Below are 17,845 nucleotides of genomic sequence, written 5' to 3'. Positions count from 1 at the left end.
TGCTGGCCTAGCCAGCGACGCCCACATCCTTGAATGAATAAAAAAAAAGAAGGTATCATGCTGCTTCCTGCATAATGGCTACTGATCTTCACAATGATATTTCTGTGGCCATGTATCACCTGAAAAATAGTTGAGCGCAAATCTTTTCTAAGGTTGTTACCATTTACCATTTAGGGACCTCAGTGAAAGTTGATGACCAAAGCGTCCTTTGCAGATGAAAGGAGATGAAGGTGTTTCAAACATAATATTTATCAGGTGCTTGATACAGTGAACATCCAGATGTAGCAGGTATTCCATGCAGTGTATTGGAAGAAAGCAATGATATGAAAGCTTCAGTCTGTAGTAATCTTCCTGTCATGCAAACCCCCACCTGCCAAGAATGAGGCATATTAATTTTGTCATATGAACATTGATTTTAAATTGTTGCTGGAGTGAAGAAAAGACTTGTTTGAAGATCACCAGTCACTGGGCTGGAAGGACATTTGAATACTAAAAGTCACTGCTCGTGGAGACAAAGGACTATTCCCTGCTCCAATTAACCCAAATGGATTTTGATCACCAGACATTGAAGGGACATGGAAGCACATTCCAGAGATTGCTCAGGTAATTCAATCCACAAACCTCACAGGAGAGACTGTTCCAAATAAGGAGCTAGTGACATAACAAACCTGCTAGGCAACCTGAGTTTTTTTGAATTGTGCCACATAGAAAGTGTCAGAAGGCAGTGTGCAACTGAAGCTGGAACAAGGAAGCCTCTCTCGCTTTCTCTCGCTTTCTCCCAAGCCACCGGACCCATGGAAGACATGTAAATCTCAAGAGAGAAAAGATTCCTACATCGGAACAAGTTGAAGCGTGAACTGAGCCCCAATGAATTGCAAGACTTACCGGCAACCAAAGACTCCACATTGAACTTAAAGGACTGTAACTACCAGATATTGCCTCAAACATTTTCCCTTTATTGCATCTACTTTTTCTGTCTCTGTCTGTGTGTGTGTGTTTATCGCATATGCATGCTCGCGTGGTCGCGTCACATATTCGTAGTTGTTAACTGGATTAGAGTTTAAGATTAATAAGCTTCTACCTTTCTTGTTTAAATCTAAGGAAACCTGTTTGATTTCTTTGCCTTACAATTGGAGCAGTGAACAAGGATTCACTGAGGGGGAGCTAAAAACACGTTTTTTTTTAAATTAACCCCTGTTACAGTTAAACCAGGCAAAGGCTGAGAGGGAACCCCTAGTCCCCTTCTCACTTGGTTGTCACAGAAATTTGGGGGCTCATCTGGAGTTTGATCCATAGACAAATGAGAAATTAGATGTGGGAAGCCAAATTATTCCCAATCAAAAAAGAGAAAAGATTTCAATACGGGTTTTCTTGTGGTTGTGTATGCTAGAATACTAACATGTATACAACTGAAGCTAGTAGCTCCCCAAGCCAGGGTGAAGTAACTTGGGATAAGTTAAAAGCACTGTCTATAGAGGACTTGAGGAAAATGGCTGAGCAGTGTGGGATCACTGTATGTGGCAAGGCTAGGAAGTCTGAACTCCTAAGACTAGTGGCCAACCATTTTTCCCTTGAATCTGAAGAAGCAGAAACAGGGTTAGAAGTAGACTCCGACAGGGTATTGCTAGCAAAGATACAAGTGGAACAGAGGAAACTTGAATTTGAGGAAAGAGAAAAAGAGAGAGGCAGGAGAAAAAAAGAGTCAGGAGAGAGAGAAAGGAAGAGTGTTCCAGAAGGAAAATGAAGATAAAGAGAGGGAGGAGAGAGAACGAGAAAGAACCTTCCAGAAAGAATGCGAAGAGAGCCGAGATGACTTGAGTTATCTTGGGGGTGACAGAGTCACCCCAGTGAAAGCATGGCCAATATGGAGGAACATAATTCAGGGTTGGGTACAGAATTGTTAAAACTTTCCCAACTGATCCCAAAATTCAATGAGGGGATGTGGAAGCATTTTTTGTATCTTTTGAAAAACTGGCAAGGCAGTTAAAGTGGCCAGCTGAGGTTTGGACTCTGCTGTCACAGAGTAAATTAGTAGGAAAAGACCATGAGGTTTATTCCATGTTGCCAGATGAGAGTTCATCAAATTATGAACTGACAAATAATGCTATCCTTGGGGCATATGAGTTACTACCGGAAGTCTATCGCCAAAAGTTTAGAACCTCATAGAGCCCGGCAGGCAGCAGTCCTGGCCGATGAGTTTGCTCTCATTTATAAGTCAGTTTCCCAGAGGAAAACCTTGCCTAATCACCCCTACAAATCCAGAAAGGACAAAGGGTGGGAAGGTGATAGAAGCCCAAGCAGTCCTGGGAGGGAAAGAAAAGCAGGACACAGGGAGCCCTCCTCCAGCTAAAAAGGAAGGCGCTGTAAGCAGGAGTGAGACCTGGAGACCTCTATGCTTCCATTGTAATAAAACAGGGCCTTTAAGAGCTGACTGCTGGAAACTAAAGAGAAAACCTATAGGATTAATCAGGGCCCACCCGCTCAGTGAAGAAGGGATCCTGATGGAAAGCACAGCAGAACAAGCTGTAGCTTTAACTGCAGTAAAAGTGAGACCCAGGAAGCTTATGGCTGAAATTGCAGGAAAATTTAATAGAATTTCTGAAGTTTATCAGGGTTTTGAGTTTGAAGGGAGAGTAACCCCATACCCCTCGAGTGGGGCAATCAAGCCCATAGTAATTCTCAGGGGCACAGGGGCCACTAGATCCCTTTTACTGGGAAAAGGTGTGACCTTTTCCCTAGAGAGTGCAGTAAACTCCAGAATGGTGGTGAATGGTAGTGGAGGGGAACATATGCCTGCACCTTTACACCGGGTGCACTTGGAGTGCGACCTAGTTTTGGGGTTTCGGGACCAGTGAATGTAGGGATTGTCCCTAGTTTGCCTGTGGATGGGATTGATCTGCTCCTCGGTAATGATCTGGCGGGGATGAAGGTGATAGCTTCCCCAATAGTAAAAGAGAGACCGCAGGAGGTCAGCGAAATAGCGCAGTGGCAGGAGACGGTCCCCTGCATTGTCCCTGAATATATAATGAATGAGGCCATGATCAAACTAGCTCACCCAGAGGAGACTGAATTGGCACTGCAGGCAGACGACCATGAGGTCTGCCTGTCCTAGACATTCTTTGGAAAGTTAGAAAGATGTGGTGGAGTACTGTAGGAGTTGCCACATATGCCAGGTTCAGGGGAAACCCCAACCTACAGTGAAATCTGCACCCCTAAGTCCTGAATCAGTGTTTGGAGGACCATCCAGCAGTGGGCTGGTGAACTATAAGGGACTCCTAACGAGTACAAAAAGGGACAGGCAGGCACAAGGCTGGCAACAGGTTAGAAAGGAATGGGGTAAAAGGGACCACAAAGGCAGGTTAAAGGAAGTCTGGGAGGAATCCTAGATGAAAACCCCTACTGTCCGGTCAGCCAACCCTGAATAATGTGAAAGGTTAGACCCCACATCCTCCTATGTAAATGCAGACAGTAGAAGCACCCCACCAGAGTTTTTAACAGCATTTACAGGAACATGCAGAGACAAAGAAAGTTCTCCAGGGGGCAGAGAAACCATAAGGGTAATGCTTCACCTCGTCGAAGTGCCACAGAGGAGTGCAGCAGAATCTGGACAAATACCTGCAAGCAGGAGTGTCCCAGAGGACAAAGGGAAGATTAGCAAAGAATCCTCCCCCACAGTCAGAGGAAAAAAGAGAACCAGCCCTCCCCTGAGGTGAAAAGCCCTTGCATGACTCATCAAAGCACTGAAAGAGAGTTCAGGGTGGAACCGCCCACTGCTGCCGCCCCTGAGCAGAACTCCAACCTAGGGCCAATTAAAAGCTAACCCTCCCCCTGCAGACCTCAACAGGAACAAAGACACCTTAGGCAGTCATGGAAATGTGCAAACCAGAAAAACTTCCCCAAAAAGCTTATGTTTATTGGGATGCCAAAAAGGACCATTTAGAGCAGCAATGCTACCCCGAAAGGACAAGCTGTAACAATTGTTAGTGTTCTGAATGAATGAGAGAGATGCATGTGTGTCTTCCTGTGCTTATCTTCTCTCTAGTCCCTTTTAATGACATGCACTTTGAAAAAAAATCACATTTCATTCTGCTGGGTGTGGGGGTGTCATGCAGACTCCCACCTGCCAAGAATAAGGCATATTAATTTTGTCATATGAACATTGACTTTAAACTGTTGCTGGACTGAAGAAATGACTTGTTTGAAGACCACCAGCCACTGGGCTGGAAGGATATTTACATACTAAGAGTTGCTGCTTGTGGAGACAAAGGACTATTCCCTGTTCTAATTAACTCAAATGGATTTGACCACCAGACATCGAAGGTGTAATGTAGTGCATTCCTGGGCCTGCTAAAGTATTACAAACCACAAACCTCACAGGTGAAACTGTTCCAAATAAGGAGCTAGTCACATGACTAACCTGCTGGGAAACCTGTTTTTTTTTAATCGTGCCACACAGAAAGGGTCAGAAGGCTGTGTGAAACTGAAGCTGGAACTAGGAAGTTTCTCTCACTCTTGCTTTCTCCTAAGCCACTGAATCCATGGAAGACACGTAAACCTCAAAAGTGAAAAGACTCCTACATTAGAACAAGTTGAAGCGTGAACAGGGCCCCAATGAATTGTGAGATTTACTGGCAACCAAAGACTCCACATTGAAATTAAAGGACTGTAATTACCAGAAATTGCCTCAAACATTTCCCCTTTATTCCTTCTACTTTTTCTGTCTCTCGCTGCGTGTGTGTTTATCATGTATGCATGCTAGTGTGTCGCGTTGCATATTCATAGTTGTTAACCGGATTAGAGTTTAAGATTAATAAGCTTCTATCTTTCTTGCTTAAATCTAAGGAAATCTTTTTGATTTCTTTGCCTTACAATTGGAGCAGTGAACAAGGATTCACTGAGGGGGAGCTAAAAACATGGTGTTTTAAAATTAAACCTTGTTATGGTTAAACCAGGCAAAGGCTGAGAGGGAACCCCTAGACCCCTTCTCACCTGGTCGTAATACTTCTTTTCTAAGAATAGAGCCATCCCTGTTCCAGGTGCTTTCTACAGATATCCTGCAGCACATGGTACAACTCTGTGGCAGCTGCTCTTGTGCAGAAGAGTCAGAAAGGACAAGACTCCATGGACATGTCCAGGTAGGTTTAAATGCAGGTCCCAATGTAGTGACTGGACAAGCCCAAACATCTCAGGTGTCACTGTACCTACATTAGTTTACTCCTTATGAACAAATATTCCCTATGTAAATCATGCAGCCTTTTCAGAACTTCCAGAGGAATATCTAGCTTCACAATATGGATTGTTCTGGCCACACACCCAGCCACATGTTGTATGTTATTTTTGCCACCGAATATCTTGTGCTGCGAATTGGACATGTGCACTCGTGAGCTCAATTTCTGAAACTTTGTGCTTGTACCTGGCAACACTCAGTGTCACCAATGCGGCCATACAATTTCAGGAATTATATATAAATTGTTTTAGGAGACAATTAGATGCATTTTAGAAGAATGGAAGGATTGAGATATTTAAGTTAGTGGGGATGTGGAGTTAAACTGTGAAAAAGAAGCAGGGTATAATGATTTTAAAGAAATAATGCACCAGAAATGTCCTGAGGCTTCTTTAGCTCTGCCATTGTAACTTCAGTGAAAGTTCAGCAAAAAGTCCATTTATGTGCATAAACAGGGTTTCCACTGAATTTATGGCAGTGAAATGGGAGAAACCCTGAGGAAAATTGCCCTGTTGGTCTTTTTCTGCTTTTAAAAATAATGGTATTCTTGTATTCTATGTTGAAAAATGAAGTTTCAAGCTATATTTTTTATGTAAAAGCACTGTATCCGAAAATAAATGGCTTTCGCCTCACCTCTGGTCACTTAAGAAATATTATACAATTATTAAATCCTTATGTTTTATTATTATGAGTGAATTCTAATAGAATTATACAGCCATGGGGCATTCACAATACTAATGCTTTCTAGCGCTATTGTACATAATGATATTTCCATCTTAACAAGGTTCTGAATAATACTCCAAACCTCATCTTCTGATGAGGTATTGGAATATACTTAGGAAAAGCACTAGAGAGCAGTCATCTACCCTGTTTAATTTTTTAAAGCTATTTTAGATACATGAGAAATTATTTGATGTAACATTGAAAACAATTACAAAAATCTGAATTCTTAACTTTGTAAGCCACAGTTGAGACTGAAGTCCACTGTCTTAATATTGATTTAGATTTGGTTTTCCATGGCACCATTTTCAGCCAGCACTGTGAAAATTACTGACAGTTATAGAGTATCTCCTTTGAAAGATAAATTCAATCAGAATATAGTGACCTTGTACCCAAGATATATTTTCAGTGAGGAGAGAGGTAGCAGCAGTACATAGACGTCATCAAATCAGGTTTGCTTCAAAGTGCATATACTGTACTTATCATAAATTTCTGTGTTGCTGTAGCTGATCCAACAGGGAAAAAGCCAAAATTGATTATGCTTTCTGTTTAATCAGGCAAGTTGCACAAAATTTGTCACAGTGACAGATAGCATAATATTTACACTTGACCTGTTGTTTATTTGAGCTTGTTCAGGGTAGGGACATGAATAGTTTTATTTCTGCAACTTTGTCTCATGTGACCGTGTTTAACCAGTACATTACACTCCTAAGTCCGATTGGAGTGGCATTTTGTCATCTTCATTTGGAAAAACACAATTTTTCAGTCAATGCCAATTTTTAAGGTAAAATCTCCATGGTGCATTTAAACAAATACAAATAGTTATTTTGTGTAGCTGTGCAGAATACAACAGTGTCTATTGGTAGAATGAAAAATAAACTTCCATTTAATGCCATGTTGATAGTTTCAACAAAGTACAAAACAGGAGCAAAGTTTTGTTCTGGTGGCAGGTGCCCTATTAAGGATGGCCACCCACCCCAACAGCTGCTGGCCAATCAGAGGGCCGGCAACTCAGCAGTGCCACCAGGAGCGGTGACCACTGTTGGGGCTGCACCTGGAGGATGGGGGCCGCAGCAATGGATAACGCCAACAACCAGGTAAATGGGGTCTGGGGGCTCCGGGTGAGTCCAGCAGGCCCCGGCAATGAGTAGGAGGGGTGGGGGGCGGAGGTTGGTGGTTGGTGAGGGCAGGCGGCGTCATTACCACAGGGGTGGCCATTGCTCCGTGGGACACTTCCGTGGGCCAAAGAGTAGAAGAGCATGCCGGGAGGCTGGGAGTCTTCCCATGAAATGGGTGACCTCTCCCCCACCACTGGCTAAATGTCAGTGGAGGCAGGAAGAGGCTCTTAATTGGCCACTTAAGTGGCTCAATTGGCCTGTGGGTCGGAGGGCCATCCGCCACCTTTCTTGCTGCTGGCAAGATGGCACGGCAGCGGGAAGAATACGGGCATGCCACCCCAACTTCCTGTGCCATTTTACTGGACCCCTGCCTCCTAGACCATCCTCAAAGGGCTGGTAAAATCTAGCCCAAGTGTTTCTCAACAATTCTGACATTAAACTCTGCTGACCAAACCTTTGTTTTAAGTTGATAGATTTACATATTGTTTTCAGGAAAAAAGATATTAAGGCCATTACAGTTAACTATTTGTTTCTCAGGAACCTGACATACGAACATACGAATTAGGAGCAGGAGTAGGCCACTTGGCCCCTTGAGCCTGCTCCGCCATTCAACAAGACGATGGCTGATCTGATTGTAACCTCAACTCCACATTCCCGCCTTCTCCCAAACAACTTTCACCCCCTTGCTTATCAAGAATCTATCTACCTCTGCCTTAAAAATATTCAAAGACTCTGCTTCCACTGCCTTTTGAGGAAGGGAGTTCCAAAGACTCACTACCCTCTGAGAGAAAAAAATTCTCCTCATCTCTGTCTTAAATGGGCGACCTCTTATTTTTAAACAGTGACCCCTAGTTCTAGATTCTCCCACAAGAGGAAACATCCTTTCCACATCCATCCTGTTGAGACCCCTCAAAATTGTATTTCAATCAAGTCGCCTCTTACTCTTCTAAACTCCAGCAGATACAAGTCTAGCCTGTCCAACCTTTCCTCATAAGACAACCCGCTCATTCCAGGTATCAGTCTAGTAAACCTTCACTGAACTGCTTCCAACGCATTAACATCCTTCCTTAAATAAGGAGACCAATATTGTACACATGACATGACATCTCATGTAATAGAGAGTGACCACATAGTGTGCCACTTCTGGGTTTGCCAGTTGAGATCTGAGAGGAGCAGCGGTTGAAAAGTTTCAGCTTAGGTTTGAGACCGTCACTGAGACATGCCACCTATTACAGCGCAACTTATTAATGCAGTCAGCATTTAGGATGGTATACCCATTGAGAACACCTGCAATGTTTAAGCTGATGTTGGGTTCGAAACTGGTAGAATAGGTAATAGGTAAGTCCCTGTCAAAATGCAGCCACCTTACTCACTGCTTTGTTGTGAGTTTCAAGAATGATAATCTACATATTGTAACACCTCCCATGCCCTTGCCTCCTTTGCTAAATTTGTGCACCCAGTTCAGATCTTTGCTACATATGTTGCTGCTGCTTCTGTTCCTGATTTGGGAGCCTCGGTGGTAAGCCCAGCAGCATTGCTATGTTCACAATTGAGTACAAGAAAATCCTGTAAAAAAGTTCTTGTCCTCCACAAACCCACTCTGCAAATGTAGCTGATGGGCAAACACTTGTCAAAACAACTAAAAACTTGACTCAGAAGCACCCTAAAGCCTAAAATCTGACAAAGCAGAGACATCTCCTAATGGAGGTGAGGATCCCTTGAAATGCCACATGAGAAAGCTGCACTCCAAGCATTCCTGCCATGATTTACCATGCAAATTAACAAAGTTTTTTGCACATATAGATGTCAATTTGACATGTCCTAATTCAGCACAGGACCCAGGTGTTGTGTGATCTCCTTAAGAGTGACGTCCCTTTAAGATCCCAGTGTGCTAATGAGCTAAGTATCAGGATGTAGTCATGTGACTACAAGCCAGAGTCACTCTGCAACTGTAATATTGCGAGGAAGGTTCTGTATATAGTTTGCTCTGTACTGGACATACTAGTTTAGCTGTTAATAAACCTGTTTGAGATCTTCAATGAACTGGACTCCATGCATCTCATTTATGTTGCACAAGACAACATAATGAACTCATTACATGGTGGCAGCTGTGCTGAAAACACAAACTCTGATTGAAGACCACAGGTAGAACAGTTTTGAAAACTACCCTTCCTTTAGCCAAAAGAGAACAAGTTCAAAAGAAATGCTGGCCCAAAAAGTGGAAAGAAGAAAGAACTTACCCCCAGCTGCAGAAGACAGAGCTCAGAATGACAGGCTGAAAATTAATTCCTGTGATTAGTCTCCATAAAAAAAAAGGGAAAACCCGATTCCTTTCCCAGGCTGATCGAGGATGGTGCCATTCTAGAGGCATCCAATAGCAAAAAGCACGGGAAGCACTCCAACACTGCAGAGTTTACATCCATACAGCCAAAGTTTAAAAAATCATTAAATCACTCGAGCGTGAAGAACATAAACAAACGCTGGCAAACACCTGCTACTATCCATCCAAGCAGCTCGCCTAAATAACAGAGAATTTCCCAAAGGAGAAACAATGCAGAGACATGAAACAAGTTTTAAAGCAAGATTTAAGCAAAAAAAGTGGAAAGATTGATACAAAATTTCCCAGAATGAACTGGAATGCCATTGATATCCTATCTGAGCTCAAACCTTTTAAACAAAGAATGCAACTATGCTTTACACACCAAATGATTGTAGAACCAGAGAAACAGCCTGTAAAAATAATGATAGCAGTTGGAAATGAGGGTTACACAGAATCAACACCTCTGGATTATTGGAAGAGGACCAGGAAGATCACATAAAGATATGGAAAGTGCTAGAAGATCAGCTCCAATTAAGAGTGAATTTCAGAATTCACCACTGGAATTGATGTCATGCAGACAACAGCCACAGGAATCAACAGACCAGTTCATCAGTAGATGCCATAGTAAGGGCAATGAATGCAATTTTTCAGTAACTGAGCTGCCTGAGCGACTAATGGAGCTGGTGATCGTCTCAACATCCATTGAAGCTTTTTCAGAAAGACCTCTTGGGGAAAAGGAAAGGTCACAGCATTGATGTTCTGTGAGAAGATGGCAGGAAATATGAGCCATTGTAGCTGGGTGCAGCCAACAGTATCGGCATGATAACCAGGTCAAAAAGAGCAAGCAAGCTGTGTGGTAAGTGTGGTTGTCCCACTCATGGTGAAGTTGCCCTGCACTTCAAGATCTGTGCGAGGCATGCAGTGCAAAAGGACACTGGGCCCATCTATGCAAGAAATCTGGCTCCAAAGCCATGGTCAGAAGTCACAGCAGGACACAGACAAACAGAAGACAGACACAGTAACAATGCAAAAGCAGCAAGGAGATCTCCAGAGACCTATGTAAACGCAAGCTGATACAGTAAGTCCACAGCAAAACAGACCTCAGACAAGAGTCAGAGTGGAGCAATTTTCAGCCAGAAGACGAGCAGGCGTTTCACATTGTGAACCTGGCACATCATGTTGATGATGTCAAACAACTGGCAGCTTTAACACCACGTGCCCAAAGAAAGCTGGCAAACACAAACTCAGGGTTAAGATTGACACTGGAGCTAGTGCAAATATACTACTTGACCGAATCCTGAAGGATATGTACCAGAATCATTGGAAATTAATGAGGTAACCAACAACTGCAAAGTTACCTGATATCCATCCCTTGCAGTGGCACACTAACAATGCAATGCAGATATAACAAGTCAACATGGAAACTGCAAACATTTTACCTGGAAGACCTGAGCGAACCAGAAGTGGCAGGACTACCAGTGTGTAAGGATCTCAATGTTGTGACTATCGACGAGGTCACCAAGGTACCCATTACAGCAGAAGAGACTAAGGGTACCCGCATTGATTCAGTCCAGGGCTCACAACAAATGCACCCAACGGGTTCGACGCCATGGGAGGCTCCAAAGGCGATGCCGTACTGCACATCAGAGAGGATGCAATCCCTGTGTCCAGCTTTCTGCTGTCTGGGATTGAATCACAGTTCCTACAGGATCTCAGTAGTTCTGGTTTGTATCAGCCACTTCTCAGAGATGCCACACCAAGAGAATGAAGATCCAACATCAGATGGTGAAAGTTCTTCGTCAACGGGCAGTGTCTCTTTGCGCTCCAGCAACTCAGAAGAAGAGATTGACTTTGTAAACACTGAGAAGAAAATGCTGGCATATTACCAAGAGGAAATCTCCAAGGGCCAGAACCCGCTCACAAGCTCTGGCCAGCATCAAACAGTGCAATCTGGAAACCTAGCAACAGCACAACTATGCCACGCCTTCACTTCTGCTCTCTGGAGAACTGCCAGCACCACAATGAGCCAGAACGGACAGGTACCTCCATGAGGCCAAGTACACCTCCCCCAACATGTCCTCAACCATGAGCCCCAGGCCTTCAGACAGGGAGGATGAGGAGATGCGAAGAACACGCAATGCCCTGAAGAGGCAAAGGAGGAATGAGCTGAAGCATTGTCTGTTCGCTCTTCAAGGTGAGATGCTGGAACTTTCCAAGAATGACAAGGACTCATAATTGGTCATCTTGAGAAAAGCAACAGAGTATATTAGCAGGGTGAAAAGAGAGCAACGGAAACTCAATGCAGAGAGGGAGAAACTTCAGAAAGAACACCAACAAATGAGACACAAATTTCCCGAGCAAGAGTTGTCAAACCACCGAGATAATAAATAGACTTTTAAGCCCCTAAACTTGTAAATTTCACAACCCCTATCCTTGTACCTGTAAATTTTATAATCTCTATTCTGTATAACTAACTTTAATGTTATCTAATTTTATGTGTTTTTACTTGTAGCATATGAGACTTATCTTTGGAAAGAAAAGGGATGTTGGGTGATCGCCTTTATAATGTCCCTTTAAGATTTCTGTATGCTAATAAGCTAACTACCAGGATGTAGTCATGTGACTACAAGCCAGAGCCACTCTGCAACTATAATACCTGGAGGAAGGTTTTGTAAATAGTTTGCTCTGTACTGTACATACTAGTTTAGCTGTTGTTACAACCGACCACTCCAGTCAAAGCCCCCAATCAAAATATACGATTCTGGTAGTGGTGGGAGAAACGCACTATTAATTCAATCCCATCCCTCCACAGATCGCCTAACATATCATGTTAAACTTTCCAAATTAAAGAAAGAGCCAGCCAAATTGTACCATCTATTAACCCCCGAATGAGGCTAACCAAACCAGGTTTCTTTAAATCAACAAATTAACTGCTTAGTTAAAAAAAAACTAAATTCTTAAACACTACGGAGATTTAAACAACATTTAAAATAGAAAAAAGTCCTTGCAAATTTACAGTCCAATGTTGCTTGAAGTCCTCACTGCTGTCTGATGGGGAAAAAAGGATCTTCAACAGTAGAATACTCCGTAGTGTAATTCCAGCAGTAAGCGATGCTTTCCTTCTGCAGTGATGAATTTCAACAATTAACGACTTGCAAACACTTTTTAAATGAATCAGTTTGGCTTTAGAATTTTTGAGGGATAAAAGATTGTCACAGTCTAACTTCCCTTTTTTCTGTTTAAATTATCAGAGATCTCTATTTGACTTGACTTTTTTAGAATTTTGAGAGATAATAGTAATAAAACAGACTAAATTCTTTTCCTTCAGTTTAAATGGCTGAGAGCTCTTCTTTCAGGTGCTAACACAAGCTGTCTGTGTATCCCCTGTTAGAACAATCTGTCTCAACTAAAAAGCCAGTTCAAAAGATAATTGCAACATTGTATATCCAGTCCTAGGTCTCTGAATGGCTGTTGCCAGATAACCAGGATGCATTCTTTGAAGCTTGTTGGTTCCCTTTCCATATGGTTGTATCCAACAGCAATCAAAATGCACTTTCTCTAACTCCTGAGGCTCTCGGGTTCTTAAAGCAGTACGGCTCCTTTTCCAGCCTTAAAGGCAAACTGCATATTTCCAGAAAAAAACTACAGGATCATAGCACCTCTGCCCCTGGCAGAATGAAACACCATTCCTAGAATGCATTTCATTATAATGTGCAAAAAATATAAATTGAAAAAAACACCAACATATTTTCTTTTGCATTTACAGGCATACACCTTTCTAAGAAAATGTTAAGACTACAGCAACAAGTTCCACCAGAACATTTCGGTTATAAATTTTCAAAAGGTTGTCTTAATTAACCCATTTTTAAATTTCCAAGCATAGTCTTCCAATTGTTTCGTGTTTTCCTTCCAAGTGTCCCTATTGTCCATCACCTCAGTCAGGTGAACTGCACAGCTAGGAGCACTGACCACTACTGGGTTCACTATTCTGTGAGAAGTTTCTCAAGTACCTCTTAACCTATGTGGCATCACTTGACACTGGAAAACCCAGTCCAGTGTAACAGAAGCTGAATTTTCCTACCCTGAGGTGTCAAAGGAATTTGACAGGCTTCCTCAAAGACATTTGTCTCTTTAAGGCACATTGTGTTGCCCACTCTGTCCATACAGTCCTTTAAATGAGAATTTGGGTAGGAGTCTGCCTTCTTTATCATAGTGCCTTTTCTAGAGTCTATGCAAGTTTAAGCCGACCCACCAGGTTTCGTCATCAAGACCATCTGTGAATTCCAGCTGTCCTGACTAGGTTCAAATAAGCTGCCCTTCAGCGTGCATTGTTCCTCTGCTTCCACTTGGGTCTGCCTGTCTGGACCTAAGCAACAAGGATGTAATTTTAAAGGAATGGTTCCTCTTATTCCCACATCATGTGTGGCAATGGTTGTACATCCTGGCTTATCCTTACAAACTTTTTGAAACATTGTGAAAAACCTGGTTAGGACTTTGCGCTGTTTTGCCTCTAAGTGTAAAAGCCTAGTGTTTATTTTTCCTAGCCTTTCTGCATTTGCTAATTGGATAGTTGGAGGTTCAACCTGAGAATTTCCTAGGCCTGCTTCTGCCTCATCCCCACTATACTTTTCCTTCTCAACAGTCCCGATTACCAGACATACCTATACTGGCTTATCCTGCTCCCTGCTAAATGGCTGCTCAACCACTAGTATGGAAATTAATGGTGCTGGTTTTAGAGTCGGTTGTGGTTTTCCCAGAATTAGACAGGTACGGCATGTCCTACAAAATTGTCTCACATCCTTTGTAAGACTCGGCCAGTAACATTGTTTGCTTCTGTGTGATTTAGTCTTACGAATTCACCTATGTCCTGCAAAAGGAATGTTGTGTGCCAACCTGAATAATCCTTGTCGATATTTAGGTAGTACCACTATCTGTTCAACAACTGTCCAGTCTTCGTCGGCAGGTCTATGAGGCGGTCTCCATTTCTTCCTCAAAATCCCTTTTGCCATATAATAGCCTTCTGGAACTTTTTTTGCCTCAGCTTCTGACAGAGCCATCTGTGCTATTTGATATATCTCTGGATCAGCTTGCTGTGCTGCAATGATAGACAATCTTTTAAACAACACATGTGGATTATCTAAATCCCCAAATAAGGTTTCAGATGCCTGGTTATCTATTTATGTTGCCTCTTTTACCTCCGACAATAGATCCTGTTTAACTATTGCTTGGGTAACTACACACGCAGGAAATATTCCCAGAACTTGTTCCTGTAATTGTTCTGTTTCCTTAATGTTACTTGGTTCCTCTGCAACTATAGGAGAAACTGATATTTTTGATCCTGCCAAATCATATCCTAGGATTAGATCAATTCCCTTTACTGGTAAACTGTGGACAACACCTACAGTTACTATTCCAGATATTAAGTCACTTTCGAGGTGTACGTTATACAAAGGTACGGGTATACACACCCAGCCAATTCCATTAACTAAAACCTTTGCATTCAAGGCACTCTCTGGTGGAAAACTTATATCTTTCCCCAGCAAGAGAGTTTGGATTGCTCCTGTGTCCCTGAGTATAATGATAGGTTTTCCTGCTTCACTTACAAGGTATGGAGTTACTCTCCCCTTTGACAAAAATTCATTATAACGCTCAGGTATTTTATTCTTAACCTCTGCACTCCTTTTAGTTTTAGTATCTGGTTTCACATTCACAGCTGTCTTTAAATCTATAGCCTGGTCTGCTGTACTCTCAGTCAGAGTCTTTTCCTCTGCATTAACTTTGCGTACCTCAACAAGTCCTATAGGTTTACCTCACAATTTCCAGCACTCTGAACGAAGATGACCCATTTTGTTGCAATGATAACACTTTGGCTTGTGAACCTCACTTCTACCCTCAGCACCTTCCTTTCTGACCTGAGGAGGTGATCCTGGGGCATTCCCAGCTGTTCCTTCTTGTCCCTGGCTACTTTTCTTCCTTCCACTCTCCCACTTTCTATCCTTCTCGGGTTTATGGGGGTGACGGACAAAATAGGTTGGCTTATTCACAAGCTCAAAATCATCAGCAATCGCTGCTGCTTGCCTAGCTTTCAAAATTTTCAGGTTATCTGTATGAGTTCTCATTACTGAAGGAATGTAGTTTTTAAACTCTTCTAAGAGAATCAATTCTCGAAGGTTCTCATATGTGGTTTCTATCTTTAATGCCCATATCCAATGGTCAAAATTCATTTGCTTCACCCGCTAAAATTCTAAATATGTCTGCCCAGCCAATCTCTTTAAGTTCCTAAACTTCTGACGGAAAGCTTCAGAGACTAACTCATACGCAGTGAGAATAGCCTTTTTTGGCATCTCATAATCTGCAGAAATCTCTTCAGCAAGCATGGCATAAGCTTCATGAGCTCTGCCTACCAACCTGCCCTGAATAAGCAATGTCCAGCTTTCTATCAGCCATTTCATCTGTTTAGCTATTTTTTCAAAAGATATGAAAAATGCCTCTCTGTCCCTTTCCTCGAACTTAGGAAAAGCCTGTATAAATTTAAACAACTTCTCGCTGGGTCCTGATCTAAATTCAGATTCTTCCTGACCTGAATTTTCCCTAAATTTTAGACTACCCCTTTGCCTTAGTTCTATCTCTTTTAATTTAAATTCCCCCTCTTCTCTTTCACTTTCTCTCTGAAATTCAAGTTCAAGTTTTCTTAATTCTATTGCTTTATCTTTTCCCCTTTCCTCCAATTCAAGTTTTTTCATTTCTTACTGAATCCTAGCCAATGCCACTGCATCACTCTCAGACCTACTACCTTCATGTCTCTTGTATTCCCTTTCTTGTTCCTTGCATTGCCCTTGAGCTTCATCATCATCATAATCGTCATCTTCTTTTACTAACTCCAGATGTTCAGTTATTATGCCAATTATCCCTGCTTTTGTGGCACCTGATTTCAATTCCAACCCCAATTTCGCTGCCAATTCTTTTAATTTGTTCTTAAAGTTATCAAGTCACTCAGGGAAACATTACGCTTTCCCAAAAACTCTGCTGCAAGCACTAATTCCATTACAATGGTATAGACAGTACCTTATTATACAAGAGACCTGGTTCTTTTAATCTCTGTGTAATTGGTGTCAGATTTAGATCCCAACAATTGAGTTTCCAATTGATATGATCCCAGACTCGAGAGCAATTAATATGATGCTAAACACAGGACCTCAATTTAAATATGTTATTTCAGAAACGAGTAATTACTATGATTCCAAATGCGAGCCCTCCAAATTAGATTGATTCTTATCCCAGACGCGAACCACCAAATTAAATATGATTCGGCTGCGAGTGAGCCGCCTGTTAAGATATGATTCAAATCCAGAAACCCAATTAATATGTGCTTCAAGTCCCGGATGAACTCCCAATTAATATGTTAAGACTGACCGCTCCAGTCAAAGCCCCCAATCAAAATATAAATTTCTGATTGTGGTGGGAGAAACAAGTTAATTCAATCCTGTGCCTCCACAGATGGCCTAACATATCATTTTCAACTTTCCAAATTAAAGAATGACCCAGCTAAATTGTACCATCTATTAACCCCCGAATGAGGCTAACCAAACCAGGTTTCTTTAAATCAACAAATTAACTGTTTAATTAGAAAAACTAAATTCTTAAACACTACGAAGATTTAAACAACATTTAAAATAGAAAAAATTAGAGTCTTTGCAAATTTACAGTCCAATGTTGCTTGAAGTCCTCACAGCCATCCAATGAAGAAAAACGGATTTTCAACAGTAGAACAGTCTGTAGTCTAATACCAGCAATAGGTGATGCTTTCCTTCTGCAGTGATGAATTTCAACAATTAACCACTTGCAAACACTTTTCAAATGAATCAATTTGGCTTTAGAATTTTTGAGGGATAAAAGATTGTCACAGTCTGACTTCCCTTCCTTCAGTTTAAATTATCAGAGATTTCTGTTTTGGCTTGACTTTTTTAGAATTTTGAGCGATAATAATAAAACAGACTAAGTTCTCTTCCTTCAGTTGAAATGGCTGAGAGCTGTTCTTTCAGGTGTTAACACAAGCTGTCTGTGTATCCCCTGTTAGAGCAGTCTGTCTCAACTAAAAAGCCAGTTCAAAAGATAATTGCAACATTGTATATCCAGTCCTGGGTCTCTGAATGGCTATTGTTGGTTAACCAGGATGCATTCTTTGAAGCTTGTTGGTTCCCTCTCCATATGGTTGTATGCAATGGCAAACAAAATACACTTTCTCTAACTCCTGAGGCTCTCTGGTTCTTAAAGCAGTACGGCTCCTTTTCCAGCCTTAAAGGCACATCACATATTCCCGGAAAAAAAACTAAAGGATCATAACAATGTAAATAAATCTGTTTGAGATCATCAATGAACTGGACTCCACGCATCTCATTTATGTTGCACAAGACAACATAAAGAACTCATTACACCAGGTAAACAGATTTAAATGATGCCTGC

Source organism: Heterodontus francisci, chromosome 14 (genome assembly GCF_036365525.1).
Source record: "Heterodontus francisci isolate sHetFra1 chromosome 14, sHetFra1.hap1, whole genome shotgun sequence".
NCBI lineage: Eukaryota > Metazoa > Chordata > Chondrichthyes > Heterodontiformes > Heterodontidae > Heterodontus > Heterodontus francisci.
This window is presented reverse-complemented; position numbering follows the sequence as displayed.